We start from the raw sequence: 15,948 nt of genomic DNA, 5'->3' as shown, positions 1-15,948 counted from the left end.
AAGAATCCAAACTAAAACCCGTTGGGGCATTTTAAAGTAGTTTACTTTCTAGAAGACGAATTTGGCAGAAGAAATAGAGCAGCCGGGTCGGCAGTCTGCTAGGATCATTTTGACCCGGCGTTACGCTGACGTGGAACTAAGGTGAATCAGAGATTGCAAGGTGGACTAAAGATTAATGGGTCCCACTTCATTCATTTTTTTGGTACCTCGCTTTCCATTGAACTTATAATTACATCGGGGTCCTCAATGTTTGGATATTGAGCCGTGAAACTCCCATTGTTTATACCATGTTCAGTTATTACCCCTTTGAGGTTTATCATTATTACACTATATTCCCTAAGTTTGCAGTTTCTCATATTGACCACTAAACTTATAAAGATCCAAAAGGGGAACTAAATCCCCATGTCTTATATGAGGTGATAACTGCATATACGTTAGTTATAACTAAAGGTTATACCTTTTCTTTAGATTTCGTTGCATAACGTATATGCAGTTATCACTATCTAAATTAGTTAAATAATCACAACAAATAAGGTGTTGGGACTTGGGACATCCTTTAAAGCTTGAACGTCCGTAATTTTGTCGTAAACCTCTAATCTATATATATCTATAAAGCAGAAACATACAATGTTGACGTAACATCTCCTTGTACTAGTATTCATGTCTTCTTTTTTTCTCCATTTTTACCTTTTATTTTAGGTTTTATATTTAATCTAAAACTTTTACTCTTCATCTTCTACCGTTACAATTCCTTCTCTTCTATGTATTTCTATCATAAACTTCTTTACTCTTCATCTTCTACCGTTACAATTCATTTTCTTCTACGTCTTTCTATCATAAACTTCTTTACTCTTCATCTTCNTCTATCATAAACTTCTTTACTCTTCATCTTCTACCGTTACAATTCATTTTCTTCTACGTCTTTCTATCATAAACTTCTTTACTCTTCATCTTCTATTGTTACAATTCTTTCTCTTCTACATCTTTCTATCACACAAACTTTTTTGCTCTTCTCCATCTCTCGATCCCGATAAGAAATTATGGATTGACAGTATAGCTGGCGGTACGCCTTTCTCTATCTTTCTACGCATCTATAGAAAGATATGAAACAATAATTATGGGTGATTTACTTCTATTTTCTTGATCTCTCTATCTACTCTGTTGTCTGCGATTAAAAGCAAACCGAAGGAGATTAGAGAAACCATATAAGAAGGAACAAGAAAAGTCTATGGCAAAATCAGTTGCTGGTGTGTTTCCTTCATCTCTGAAGTTCCGAGAAAACTAATTAGATGCTCCAATATCTCCATGAGACTGGATATACAAAACGTGGAAATTGTATGTACCTCAATTTTCCACACAATATGGACTTTGAAGTCAATCTCGATATCTCGGATTGGTAATTTTGTTATTTTCATTTTGAAGATTGCAGATTGTTTTTGTAACCAATTAATTATTTATCTTCTACTACATTTTTTTAGGATTCGAGATATTCATAGAAGAAAAAAAACAATAATTTCCCATCTTTTCGAACTAAAACATGATTTGATAATTTTATACTATAACCACGTTTCATGTCACAATTTTATTGGATTTTTCATTATAAAAGGTAATATTCGGCTTTACACCTAATAATATATCGAATTGTCATATGTTATTTATAAATTATATTTTTATTTTTCACAAGAAATATATTAACCTCTCTTTATTCTTATAATAATAAGACAACCAAAACCAAGAAATTAGTTATATATCTATAGAATGTATTATTTGTTATTTCACAATTTAACTTCTTTTACGCTACATATTCATTTTTCTGCAACCAATGTATTTTAACTCTATTTATTCTAACATAATAAAATATTCAGAAATACAATTGTACCATAATTATTTTGATACATTTTAACACTTCATATCGAATTCAAACTTATATATTCATTTTTCTACAACCAATGTATTTTTAACTCTTTTTATTATAACAAAATAAAACATTCAGAAATAAAATTGTAACAAAATTATTGTGATACCTTTTAACACATTGTGTCAAATTCAAACTTATCGATGCTTTCTTTCATGAATCAACAACGGCCATGCGAAACGCAGTAAAATTACCTAGTTTTTATGAAATCTAAATCAAAACGTTACATTATTTATGACGTATTATTTGAAACAAATGCTTTTATTTACCGACTTAATATAGAAAGCAAAAAATATAAAGATAAAACACTTGGTCATGGGGTCCTACGATTTGTTAAGATCATTTATTTCGGAATCATCAAAATTGAAACAAATAATTCGGCATTCAAAAATTTATAAATTTAAAAACATGAAATCTGGTAGAATTGAGATGAAATTTGAAATTTGAGGGAATTACAATAACAATTATAACAATGGTTGATCGGTTTTTATTTTGGTATTACCCTTAACACTAGTTTTTGACTTTTATCAAGATTCTCATATACTCGTATATAATTGTCATAAAAATCGTATTGTGTAATATAAGTTACAATAAAGTTGTATTTGTATAATATAGTTAACTACGATAACTAAATAACAACGCATATATGACATTTCAACTTTATTTACACTTTTACGACGTCAAGAGAGTTTGAACCAGAAAGAGTATATTGCCATCTTCTTCAAAATAAGGAGAGTTACGGTTTATATACGTTTAAAGAGTCCTTACTAGTTGAGCCAACGTTATGATAGTTTATATATCGACTGGGACCATAATTCATACGAGACCCTTTAGGCAAGGAACTATTCACACTTTCACCTTTAGACCTTCCACCACCCCATTTTTGGTCAAAATGCAACAAACCCTTTCCTATTTTCTTCAAACAATCTCAAATTTGATTATGTGATAAGGTTGTTATTAAGGATTCCTCAACTACTGGAGATCAACTTTGTCAGTATTGAAGTAACAGGTGGTTGTATCCTATTAGACCACGTATTAAGTTTGTTTTGATTCAAGATTGTGCAACGTGCAACCACTAAAGCAACTAAAGTAAATATTGGCAGCACGAGTAAATCTCATCGCCCACCTATCGAAATCTTGTATGGTTTAACGATCAATTATTTTTCCATTTTCTACCTAATTTTTTATTGTTTTAAAATTAAAACAATCAAATGTAGAAAAACGTATCATAAAAAAGTTCATTAAATTATAAATTAATACAGATGTAAGCGAATTATAATGTTGTGTTAAATTTTTTGTAGTGTTATCAAATTAAAAGAAAGTTATATTTCCTATAAATTTTTAATCAGGTTGCTTAAGAAAAAAAAATTCATGATATAATTTTCTTTTATAGTAATTGTGACTCTGTGAGTTAACTAATCCCCTGAGCGACCATGTATGACCATGTAGTTATCACATGTGAACTTTCATGGTCACAAAGGCTTTGACAACACCTGGATTCAAACTTGGTATAGATAAAGTTTCCTATCGCAACCCTATGAGTTCTAACTAATACGTCTATGTTCAATTGTTACTGACATGTATAAATCTGACACGTTAGTCTTTACGTGACAAGACATTTCAACAATAATGTGATAACATGAAATGTTGGTGACACATAATCTTAGATTTTTGGTGCAACGGATGATTGGTTAAACCAGCCAAATTTGTACTTGAATTGAGGGTTTCATAGACGCTGATGACTTCTAGTATTAAAAAAAGAAGTTAGTTTACATAAAAGTATCTTCAACAACTATGTTATAATTTTAGGCAGTTTACTTTCAAAAGTTCGATTTTGTCGTTTTAGACAATACACTTTAAAAAGATAATTTAATGAATTTATACAAAATCATACATCTCCGACAGCTATTATATAATTTTTCTATAATAGAGTATGAAAAGTAAAAATGTCGAAAGAATTTACATCTAACTCCAATACTTACTCTATTTTAGCAATTTTGACTTAATATTAAAGAAAAAAGAATTCTATCTTACGCCTTTAATTTATACATCTCTTATTGGTCGGAAAAAAAATTAAAATATTATTTCTCTTTTTTCTATAAAATTTTAGAAATTTCCCCACTTTAGAGACTTAAGGGCTGTTTACCAAACGCTTATCCGGGTAACCGTTTATCAAGTCGTATTACCTTACCGGATGAAAATGACAAAGACAAAAAAATCTTACTCTTTAAGAGCGAGACAAGGAACACGAGTCTTACCTGGTAAGTGAGGGAGACGACTCTTACCACGGTAAGCGCTTACCGGGTGAATTGTTGCATACGATGTCGTTTTGGTGGATTAAAATCTTACCCGGTAAATGTTTGGTAAACGGCCTCTTACACTTTACCTCTACTTTTTTTCTCTTGTCATTTAACATAGTTGTTGGAAAAAAAAACCTAAATCTTCAAAAAGATTTGTTTTAATATAAGGTGACATTTGTTTTATAAGAGGTGCTGAAATATGAAGTTTATTTCACTTCTGATTTATGGAAGGTGATGCTGACGTTTGAAATCCGAATCAATAAGACTGTCTGTTTTTGCAAACTGATAAACGTATGAATTTGTTTAAATTATCTATTTTATCCATTAAAAAATTATATTGTTGATTTTATAAATAAAATTTATACAATTTCATGTATTTATTCATTACCATTATCTCTAAAAGTCTTCGTTCTTTTTTGATAGTTCAAAGATACGGCGTGTTTCCTTAAATTGATTAAAAACATTAATAGTATTTAGTGGAAAAGAAAGTGAAAATCTTATTGCGGCCCTTTTCATGATGGGATGGATGTTCATGATGGGCTGATCAGTGACGGACCCAATTTTTTATTAAAATGGTGGTACCATATAATTAATATAGTATAATATACATGTAAAAATAATTATAAAAAATATGGTTTTTATAGTATCGATAGGGCTGTAAACGAACCGAACATTCAGCGAACCGTTCGACGAAAAGTTCGTTTATTTAATAAATGAACGAACATGAACTATTTTTTTGTTCGTTTAGTTAAACGAACGAACATRAACAAGAGTCCCGTTCGTTCGTTTATGTTCGTGAACGTTCGTTCATTTACCGTTCGTTTACGTGCGTTTATATATTAAGTTTAATATATTATCTTTTATTTATTTACTTTGAATTCAAATAATATTTATTTATGTTCGTTTAGCCTGTTCATTTATGTTCGTTCGTTTACGTTCGTTTAGCATGTTTACGAACGAACATAAACGAACACGAACACATCTTATTTCTAAACGAACGAACACGAACACAAAGATTTTCGCTCGTTTACCGTTCGTGTTCGTTCGTTTGTTCGGTTAAGTTAAACGAACGAACATGAACAAGCCTCCGTTCGTGTTCGTTCGGTTGTTTATAGCCCTAAGTACCGATAAACAACTCCTAAAATTGTACCCGACGCATCTTCATCTTTTGAAAACGGTCAATATATACCCAAAAATAATTACAAAAAAGTATGGTTTTGGTTATTTGGGCTTTGTTTTGTTTGGGTTTTAGTTGCACCATTTGGATTCTAGGGAAATACGGTAACACTTTCTAAAACGATACGGTAGCACCGTTAATAAACCTAAATTTTTTACCATTCGGTCGCAAAATAATACGGTGGCACGTGCCACCCATGCCACCACATCAGGTCCGCCCATGGGGCTGATCCAAAATCTCATATTTCATGACTCAACCTAGATATGGCCAAAAACCGTCCCGACATAACCGATCCCGGTCGAAAATTATAGAACCGGTCAAGGTACTTCATAACCGGTTATGGGCCGCCGGTTCTGGTCCTTGCATTAAAAAATAAGATTTTTTTGATTTTTTTTTAATGATATATATTTTTAATACATTATAAAATTTACAATTGGGTCACTCAAATACATTTTAAAAATGCGTCTTAATATAATTAAAATTACGTTTTCTTATAAAAATACATTATAAAATTATTTAAAAATATATTTATTTATAAAATTATTTGAATTTTCAGGCCGGGCTGGGCCGGTCTATAGTCGGTCCCATAACCGGTCCCGGTCCCACGAAACTACCAAAAACCTCAACCGGTCCCGGTTTTCGGTCCCATAACCGGTCCTTACCGGTCCCGGGCCGATTTGGCCATCTCTAACTCAACCTAAAATAAATTAAATGAAACCATTCATCTTTCTACCAACATCATTTATTAAACTGACTAAAAAATAACCGAAGTAACTCTCCAGTTAAAAACCGTTTGGTTGTTAAAACAGAGAATGAAAAACGTAGGGATCGTTAAATTATGTGAAACCCCATATTTATCATCTAAGAGTCATTGAGAAATTAATAAAGGTTCCAATATATATAAAGGTGAAATAATCAAAGTCAAACTAATATGCTACTCTAACACGACGTCCCCTCCAACAAAACAAATGTTAGAAGGCACAAATTGTACCAAATGGGGCAAATGGGGCAAACGGGTGAGAAGGCAAGATGGGCGAGGGGCGGAGTTGGCTTTGGCCCAAAGGCTTCACTAGCCCCCCACTTTATCAAAAATTCAATTTGAGCCTTCTTTCTTCTTTCGTTCCAAATCCAGTTCATGCTATGAATTTTGTACGTTGCTAATGAAGATATCATTGATATTTTTGAATAAATGAAGACATGTAAAGTTTATTGTTACGGATTTGAAATGTATATTTATTTTTTGATTAAAATTTGCCATGAATATAATATCATCATATATCTATTTTTTGTTCTACTAAAGAGGATCCTCTTGGCAAAGTTCATGACTTCGCCATTGTAGACAAGTACATATCGACTTAGAGTGTAAAAAATCTAAAACAGTAGTCTTAAACTCTGGTATCATATGAAACTTATAGATTACTCTCTAAAATCCCATTAACAAAAGAAATAATATTTTAATATATATATATGAAATAATCCAATTATAACGAACACATAAATATAACAAATTAAAAAAATAACTGATAAAGAACGTAGAAAAGGAAGGTCCTAAGGGACATTGAAGGGGGTGGGGAACAACATTGTTGATGGTATGAGGGGTGGATTTAAAAAGGGTCCACCAAAACCCCGTACAATTATGGGTTTAATTGTCCGTTGTATGTAAAACGTTTTTGCATATTTAGTATTATTATTGTTCTGACTTATTAAACGTGTCTTGGCAAAAAATGAATATGATATTTTATTTTAAAAACTCGTGTTACAAACTTTTTACGATATTTTTGCATATGATGTACAATTGTTTTTGTCATGAAACTTAAGTTTAAAAAAAGGAGTTTATTAAGATACTTTAACATTTTTTATGTCCAAGAACACGATTTTTGTTGTAGCGTGTATTTAAAGCATCTTCAACAGATTTTTCATAATGGAGATTTTAGGGATTTTTGCTTCAATAGATTCCCCAAAACCTTCTCTAAAATGGAGAAAGTATAAGAGAGTATGAATTTCTCCAAAAATGATTACTTATGAGAAAAAAAATAATTTTTGATTCATTCTACTAATGAAATTGCTTCAATTTTAATGTTGAGAAGAGAAAAGTAATATTTTGTGAATTGTATTAAATATTTGGGTAAAATGTGTGAAATAACAACCTACTTTTACAAATTTCTTTGTTATAGCATTGTACTTTTAGTTTTTCTTATTACAACAATGTACTTTCAAAATATTTTTTATTAGAGCATTGAACTTTCAAAAATTTACCCGTTATAGCGTTGGGTAACCTTTTAAATTAAATTTACTCGTTATACAGGTTTCTTTGCCGCCTCATCGTACACGTAGGTTGTCCACATGTACGATATGCTGACATTACATTTCTTATTATAGCATTTTACTTTTAAAGTTACTTAATTATAAATTTATAACATCATCAATTTCTATTACAACATTGTACTTTTAATTTTAATATTTTTATCATTTAAACATTGTAAATTTAATCAAATATGTTTACTAAAATTATAATATCTGAAATTAAACATATTTAATAAAAGATAATTATTTCACAAATACAAATATTCATAAAAAAAACCACTCGTTCATCAAGTTCATCATACATTTAATGACTTACTTCGTAATGCCAAAAAAAAAAAACTCATCTTATTCACATTCGTCTAACAATAATATTAATAAAGTGGAACCGCCTTGTCGCAACTACTATCTTCTTCATCTTTTTTAATTATTGATTATTCAGAATATGTGAGGTTGATTAATTTTTTTCTTATTCATATTACGTCTAATGGTTATATAAAATTACAAGTTAATTTTGATTATTTCTAAAATTTGTTTTAACAAATCCATAATTTATATATATATATATATATATATAATTTTAAAAATCTTTTACCTGTCTTCTCATCAATCTAGGTATGGGTTCAAGTTGCCAGAGTAACTTCTATCTCTTCGACAACCGGTGATGAGCGGAGAGCCGCCGTTGGCGGCAACGAAACCACATCATTAGCTTCTAGGATTTCCAACAATGTCAACAGTATGCATAACATGTTCTTGAATTCCAAATACCTGAAAGCAACCCAAGATATTCACAAAAGATCACGACGAAAAAATACTGTTGAGAAAGATGGAGAAGGTAGTAGTTGTAACAAGACGGTTCCATTTGATTAAATATAATTGCTAGACGAATGTGAATATGATGGGTTTTTTTTCTTTGAAAAGATGTTTCACTTGTTTGGTTTTTGGCATTAGAAAGTAAGCCATAAATTTACAACGAACTCGATGAACGATTGGTTTTTTATGAGTATTTTTATTCGTGAAATAGTGATCGTCTGTAAACATGTTTAATTTATGATATTATAATTTTTAATAAACATATTTGATTAAATTTACAATGTTTAAATATTAAAAATATTAAAATTAAAAGTACAACGCTGTAATAGAAATTGATAATGTGAGAAATTTATAATAAAATAATTTAGAAAGTACAATTCTATAATAAAAAATAACACTTTTCATTCCTGAAGTTTTGAAATTATAAGATGGTAAAAATCCAGATTTAGTCCCTCTATTTAACTGCTTTTAAAAAATCCGTAAACGAGGGACATTTTGTCTTTTTATTGATTTTTTTACTTCTTACTCAATCAAAAACCAACAACGACCAAAATCATAAACGCACCTCATTTAGCTGAAATTTTTAACGACCGTTGAGAGATTTTTACAAACCACATTTGTAATTCTAAAAGTAAAGAAACCAAAGGTATTATTTTCGACAAACCACATGGACCAAATTTGTAGTTTACTTTTTATTTTACTAAAGGGTACTCGAGCAATGCAGCGAAATATATCTTGATTTTAATGTTTTGTTTTTATTCCGTCCTTATAGATGTTATAATACGGTTTTTATGTGGTTTTGAGAAATGATTAATGTTTTTATTTTTGAATAAAATATAAATTTGAAAATATCATAAAATTTCGAAAATAAAATAATCAACTTAGTATCAAATTAACTATTTAAAAATTCTTGTTTTTTTGTGTAATTTATTTAATTCAATTTTTTTATTATAATTTAATTTAAATTTAACAACGAACTATTTTTTTTTCATAATATATTTTTTTACAAATATAATAATTAAACATTCTGTTAGAACTCAATAATTATCTTAATTATATTTAGATTTTCTATATTTAAAATAGATGTTTATCCTGTATTTGATTACGTTTATCTGCAGTTAGTTACACAAATTTAAAAATATAGTTTTAATAAGTTGTACTTTTACAAAATTACTTGTAATCTTGAATTTTAAATAATATACATCAATAAACGACATTTCACACATAAAAAATTGTTTTTAATTTTTTTTATTAAATATTTTATAATATAATATAGATTAAACAATGTATTTCTTATAAAAATATATAAAAGTGCATCCCAACATGCCTTCACAAATTACAAAAAATCGTCCCTTGTACTTTTCAATCTTTGCACGAAAAAATGTGTGTAATTTTATGTCAAAAATAAATAAATAAAAATTCTAATTTATTTGATTTCTCCAAACCCTTTTGGACACGTGGCGCCTTTTGTATTTTTATCAAGAAAGTTACTGAAAGAGATTATTTTTTATTTATATTATAAATTGTGGTCGTATTTATTTTATTATGAGACAACTGTTAAACTGCCATCTATATTTAAAAATACTTGCACATATTTATAAAAACAATCCTTAGCATATTCTTGGTACCTTAATTCATGGACAATATCATACTATAATTGCATGTTAAGTGCTTAATAATATTCGTTGCTTTCACTTCATAAAACTTAATGGTTAAGATTTTAGATTAATACATATATCAGTAGAAATAATGGTTTTAAACATAGTTTTATCTCAGATTAAATACTGAATCGATAAAATATGTCAGTGAATAATACTGCGTACATTCAACTGAAATATTTTTTTTTCTTGATATATAAGTATTAAATGATTATTATAAAAAATGGTCATAATCTTTGTATTCAACTGTGTTTTTGTGTTTCATTAATGAACATTGTGATACTGCTCATGTTTTTGAATTTATAATTGTAACAAATAAAGAAGGTATACCGAATGACAATAAAAGCATCTAAATCATTAATGATTAAGACTTTGGAAACAAATGACTTTATAACCAACTTAAATAATAAAAGACCCTGCGAGATTCCAATTTCTCATTCTTTTGGACCTATGTTTCAAGGTACTTTCTTTTAAGTTTTAACCAATGGATTCTTATCCATCTCCATAAAATAAATCCATTTATCTTAAAACATAAATATTTTGATATTCTGAAGAAAAAACTTGTCAGTCATCTACCAAAGGATCTTTAACCTAGCGGTATGTGAGTTATTGGCCTATTAGAAGGTCAAGGATTCAAACTTCACCAAAAGTGATGAGGATGTGTGAGTTTATTTGTTTTATTTGTCGTATATAAATACGGGGTTATAAGCTAGTATCTAGAGCACCTCCCCTACATCAGTTCTATAACCATCATGGAAGAGGAAAATCACGGTGCACTAGAGGCAGTTGAGTGATGCATGGGTTCGAACCCAATGCCTCACGGATTTTCTAACTCTTTACTGCTAGAACAGTCAAGCAAATGCATGCAAATTATTATTAAGACATTCTTTAAAACTGCATCAATAAAGTATTCAATTTTTTTCTGATTCAAACAAGTGAATACATTGTTTTTGATAATATCAGTAAATACTCGTGATTTTAAAAAGGAAAAGTTATAAAAATGCAATCAACTTTTCCATTTTGAATGGTATTAAGGGGTTCTTACTATAGCCGAACACGAGGGAAAGATTCTTATCGACGTTCATGAATGATAAATCATAGATCGAACTGTCGAATCGGAAATAGAATATAGTATAAAAATATAAAAACAAAATCCAATCCCAACGAAAATTTTAGTCCTTAAAGTTTTTTATTAAAAAATCATTAAACTTTTCTCATTTTTAAAAAATTAAGTTTATGAACTATTTCTTTGAATAAAAAAATTAGACTTTCTCATCCTCAATGAAGTCTTTGAATATTTTTTATTGAATAAATAAATCATCAAATTTTTAAAAATTGGTTACCTACATTCTTTTAATCCAAAAAGAGTTACATAAATCACTTTTACTGTTCTCAAACCCTATACCATTTAAACTTTTCGCACATAACGATATCACTCCGCCTCGCTACAACGCTACTCCTCGTCGCCTCATCATTGTCTGTTATCTATATCATCCATTGCCGTTGTTGGCGCTTGCCATCAATCTCCCTTTTTTTGATTTGTTTTTCTTTCGATTCTCTCTCTTTTACAACAATTTCATGGAGCACGTATAGACATATAAAAAAGAAAAGAGAATTAAAAAAAAATAAAAAAAAAGTGAGATAAATGGCAGAGGCCAACATCGATGATGGGTGGTGATAGAGAGCATACGATGATGAAGCTACAAAAGGGTTTGAATAACGTAGGATTGAGAATGGTAAAACCCGATTGAAGTTCTTTTTTTTTACTTTAAAACTTTCTTAATCGATTTCAAATAGCTTTTTGGGTTAAAACAACGTAAGTAACCAATTTTTAAAATTTGATGGTTTAATTATTCAATTTTTTAAAAATTTAATCATTCAAAATGAAAAAGTTTAATGATAATTTCATTCAAAAAAAAAGTTGTAAAGACTCAATCACGAGAAAGTTTAATTCTCTTTTCATTCAAAAGTTGGTTGGATTTTTTTAAACTTTTCCTTTTAAAAAATGTGTACTTTTGGGATCGTTTTTTATTTTTATTTGTATAGATTCAACGTTTTTATAAGTGAAATTATGTTGAAAATAAGCAGTTTTGTTATAAACATAAACCATGATCTATATTATACAACATTCCTTGTACATTTTCGAAATGAATATTTTCAAATTTCATTTCTAAAATAAGAAACGAAAGGAAATTTGTTTTATTTTGGTACAACTGATATTTTTATATTTTGTTGTATTATTTAATAAAATAAAATTTATATGATATTTACAAAATGTTTAAACGTTTTAATAACATATTTTATAGAATTTAAGTTTAATATGCCAAATTATAAAACGTCATATATAAAAGTGTTATGATAAGTTTATAGAATGTTTTTAGGCCTCTAAACAAAAAAATTAGAACTTTTTGAAAATAAAATGTTATATTAGCTATTTTATAAGAAACGTTAGAGAAATAGTCGATAAAATCATTTTTTTATATGACACTTTTTCAAATAACGTCTTATAAAATATTTAATACGAAACTTTATTCTTAAAACTAGCTAAATTTGTTAAAATATCCTATAAACCTATTGTAACACTTTTAGATATGATTTCTTTTTGTTTGGTCATACAAGTTTAAGTCCTATGGTGTATTATATTATAATGGTTGATTCCGGTGAGAAGGAAAATTATGGTGAAAAGTGTAAGAAGAAATCTCCACCCCTAGATTAATCCTAATATTGAATGTCAACACTATTGAGATGTACCGAGATGCACCAGATGAATTTCCTTTTAAAGCGGAAATTCATGGGTGAACATAAAATTAAAAGTGATAAAAAGTTCAGATCTCTTCTCTTCTTACGCTTCTCACCATTACTTTTTTTATTACACGATCCTTTGCCATATTAAAATTCTTAAACATAAGATGTGCTCAATAAACTTAATGTTGTTGTTTTGTATGTAAACATAATAAAAAACAAATCAAACAATATTTAATTACAAATAAATAAAACATAAATTAAATGATTCTTTTTATTAGGAAGTACATAATAAATTAAGGGGATGTTTGGGATTGCTTATTGAAATTGTTTATTGACTTATTTCGATGTGATATCGATAATAAATAGTTTTTAGTGTTTGGATGGGGAAAAGGGGAAAAAATGTTTATACCGGTACCAAACCGGTAATAAAAAGTTTTTGATAAGTTCCTTTTATAACTTATCAGATACAACTTATTAGGTGTGGAAACCAATTCACCTTTTTAACCCTAACCTATCTTCTCCTTAGCTTCGAGCGACCAGTGAAATCAAGATTGACCTTCACCTGCAAAATGGAAATCGAGGAATCAGCAAAATTTTAAAGAAGAAAAAACTTTAACCCTAATTCTTCATGGATTTGATTATGGAGTTCCTCAAGCTTCTCCTGTTCAGCCTCATGCTTCTTCTCTGCTTTCCAAACATTTTCTCTGTTCTGTAGACTATCCATGTGCCATCCTTTATTAAAAATCGATATAGACCTCCAACTGCAAACCTGCTTTTGGTCAACGATCAAACCCTTGGTCCCGGTTTTTGGCCGACGATATGAATGCTCTGATGTTCTTTTTGGTCATTTTACATGTATAAATAAAATTTGCAAAATACTAAAAAGCCAACTTATCATCTTATTACGTTTTGCTACTACCTTAAGCTAATCCAAACATATTTTATAAAACTCCGGTTTACACCACATAAGTTGATAAACCTTTTTACAAAAAAACACAAGTCGTTTTAAATAAGCAATCTCAAACACTCTCTATGTATGATTAATAAATGCTTAATCCGCCCATGGTTTTTAATCGGCCTTATTTCCCCAACAAAACTAGACAAATTTAGAGCAATGTACAAACCACAATGCATAAATTACAAGTCATTATAATACAACTACTACAAATACACCAACTTTTACATTGGAAAGAGTATTTGCATACCTTAAAAACAACCCAAATTTTAAATTCCCAAACAACCCCACTAGATAAGATTTGCAATATGAAATTGGGATTAAACAAAGGTGGTTCTTTAAGTACTTAAACCAACAACAATATTTTATATTATGTCAGTGGTATGCTCTGTTAAAAAGAGATTCTTTCTGATATAAGCATGTCTTGACAAAAATAATTGATGATCATTAATATCAGTTCTTAGATTTAACATGACACTTTCCAAGATTCCTTGATCATTTAGTGTCATAGTCAATACTCCACAAGCGAACACATGAATATTGAATCAATTATGGGTATGCACATGAACATGCCCATGTTCTCGTGATTTCCTTTTCTACTGTTTTAACACTTTTTGACTACTCTATGTATGACTACACCTTTCTTTATGAGCGTTTAATCTTTCAACTATGATTTCACATTCAACAGTCCAGACCTAGAATAAGACAAGTTTAGCTGATTTTGTAGTTTCTAGGTTTGATTTGAATTGTACTATTGACTGGCCCTCGTATGTCTTTACTAGGTTGTCTGGTTTCTCGTATTCCAACTCACATGGTCTCCACATGGACGAGCTTCGCATATTCTAAAGATAGTCGTGTATTGTTCATCTAAAACGTAATTTCTTCTCGTTATAAAATCCCTGATAGAAAAAAAACATACCCATCATTTTAATTAAAAATATATATTTTAACTTATAATATAATTTAAATAATATTTAACATTATAATAGTTTCATATGATAATTATTATTAAGAAAATAAATTAGGATTAAAAACACGTATATAATAGTTTTAGAAAATTAAAAAAAAAGTTAAAAGCAATAAAATATTCATAAAAAGAAGGATGCATCAAAGTGGTACAAGGTTGTTCGCCACCATTAGATGAGTAGATTAGACCACCTTTAAAAAATATAAATCTCCTTTATTGACTTTTTAAAAAAAATATTGTTTATTGTCTTATTTTCCTTAAAAAAAACTCATTTATTTTTATATGTAATTTAATTAGAAAAAAATATAATTAATCATATATAAGTTTATATATAATCAGGGACAAACTCATTCATCCATCATAGTGTAAAAAATTATAGGGTCGTAAAAAATTCCACCATACCAGTTTATTGTGTATTGTCGTATAAATTTTGAAACTATAATAATGATACAATTTTTTTTTTGGTAGAATTAGTTTGCAAAAATAAAAATTCATCCTAGACAAGAGTTCGAATCTCATTAATATCATTTTATTAATTTTTATTTTTTAATTTTAGATTTATTAATTATTATGTTTTTGAAAAAAATTATAATAAAAGACTCGAACATATATGAAAAACAATGAACTAACTAATAAAACAACATTATTTTTATAAAAAATATATCTATAATTGTTTTTATAGTCAAATGATGAAACTCTATAAATAATACCATTTAATAAATAAAACATGTAACCTAAAAATCAACATTTATATTTTAAATGATGATTACAAGTGATAAAAAACGTTTTATTTATTTTAGTGACGATATTTTATTTACTTTAGTGAATGATCCAAAATATAACGTCATATTATTTTTGAAATAAACTACAAATTTAGTCCACGTAGTTTGTCAAAAATAACAGTTTTCGTTACTAAATTTTCAAAATAACAAAATTCAATTTTTTTGAAATCATCATCTAGTGTAGTCCTAATAAAAATTGTTTTTGGTTATATAAATTCAATTTTTTTAACATTATATATAAAATAATAATAAATTAAATTGAAATCTATTAATTAATATATGTTATTACTTAATTTGTTTAACATCTGGTTTGTATTAATTAACAAATTATACTA

The sequence above is a fragment of the Cynara cardunculus genome, assembly GCF_001531365.2.
Source record: "Cynara cardunculus var. scolymus isolate 2C chromosome LG 1, CcrdV1, whole genome shotgun sequence".
NCBI lineage: Eukaryota > Viridiplantae > Streptophyta > Magnoliopsida > Asterales > Asteraceae > Cynara > Cynara cardunculus.
Note: the sequence above shows the minus strand (reverse complement) of the source record.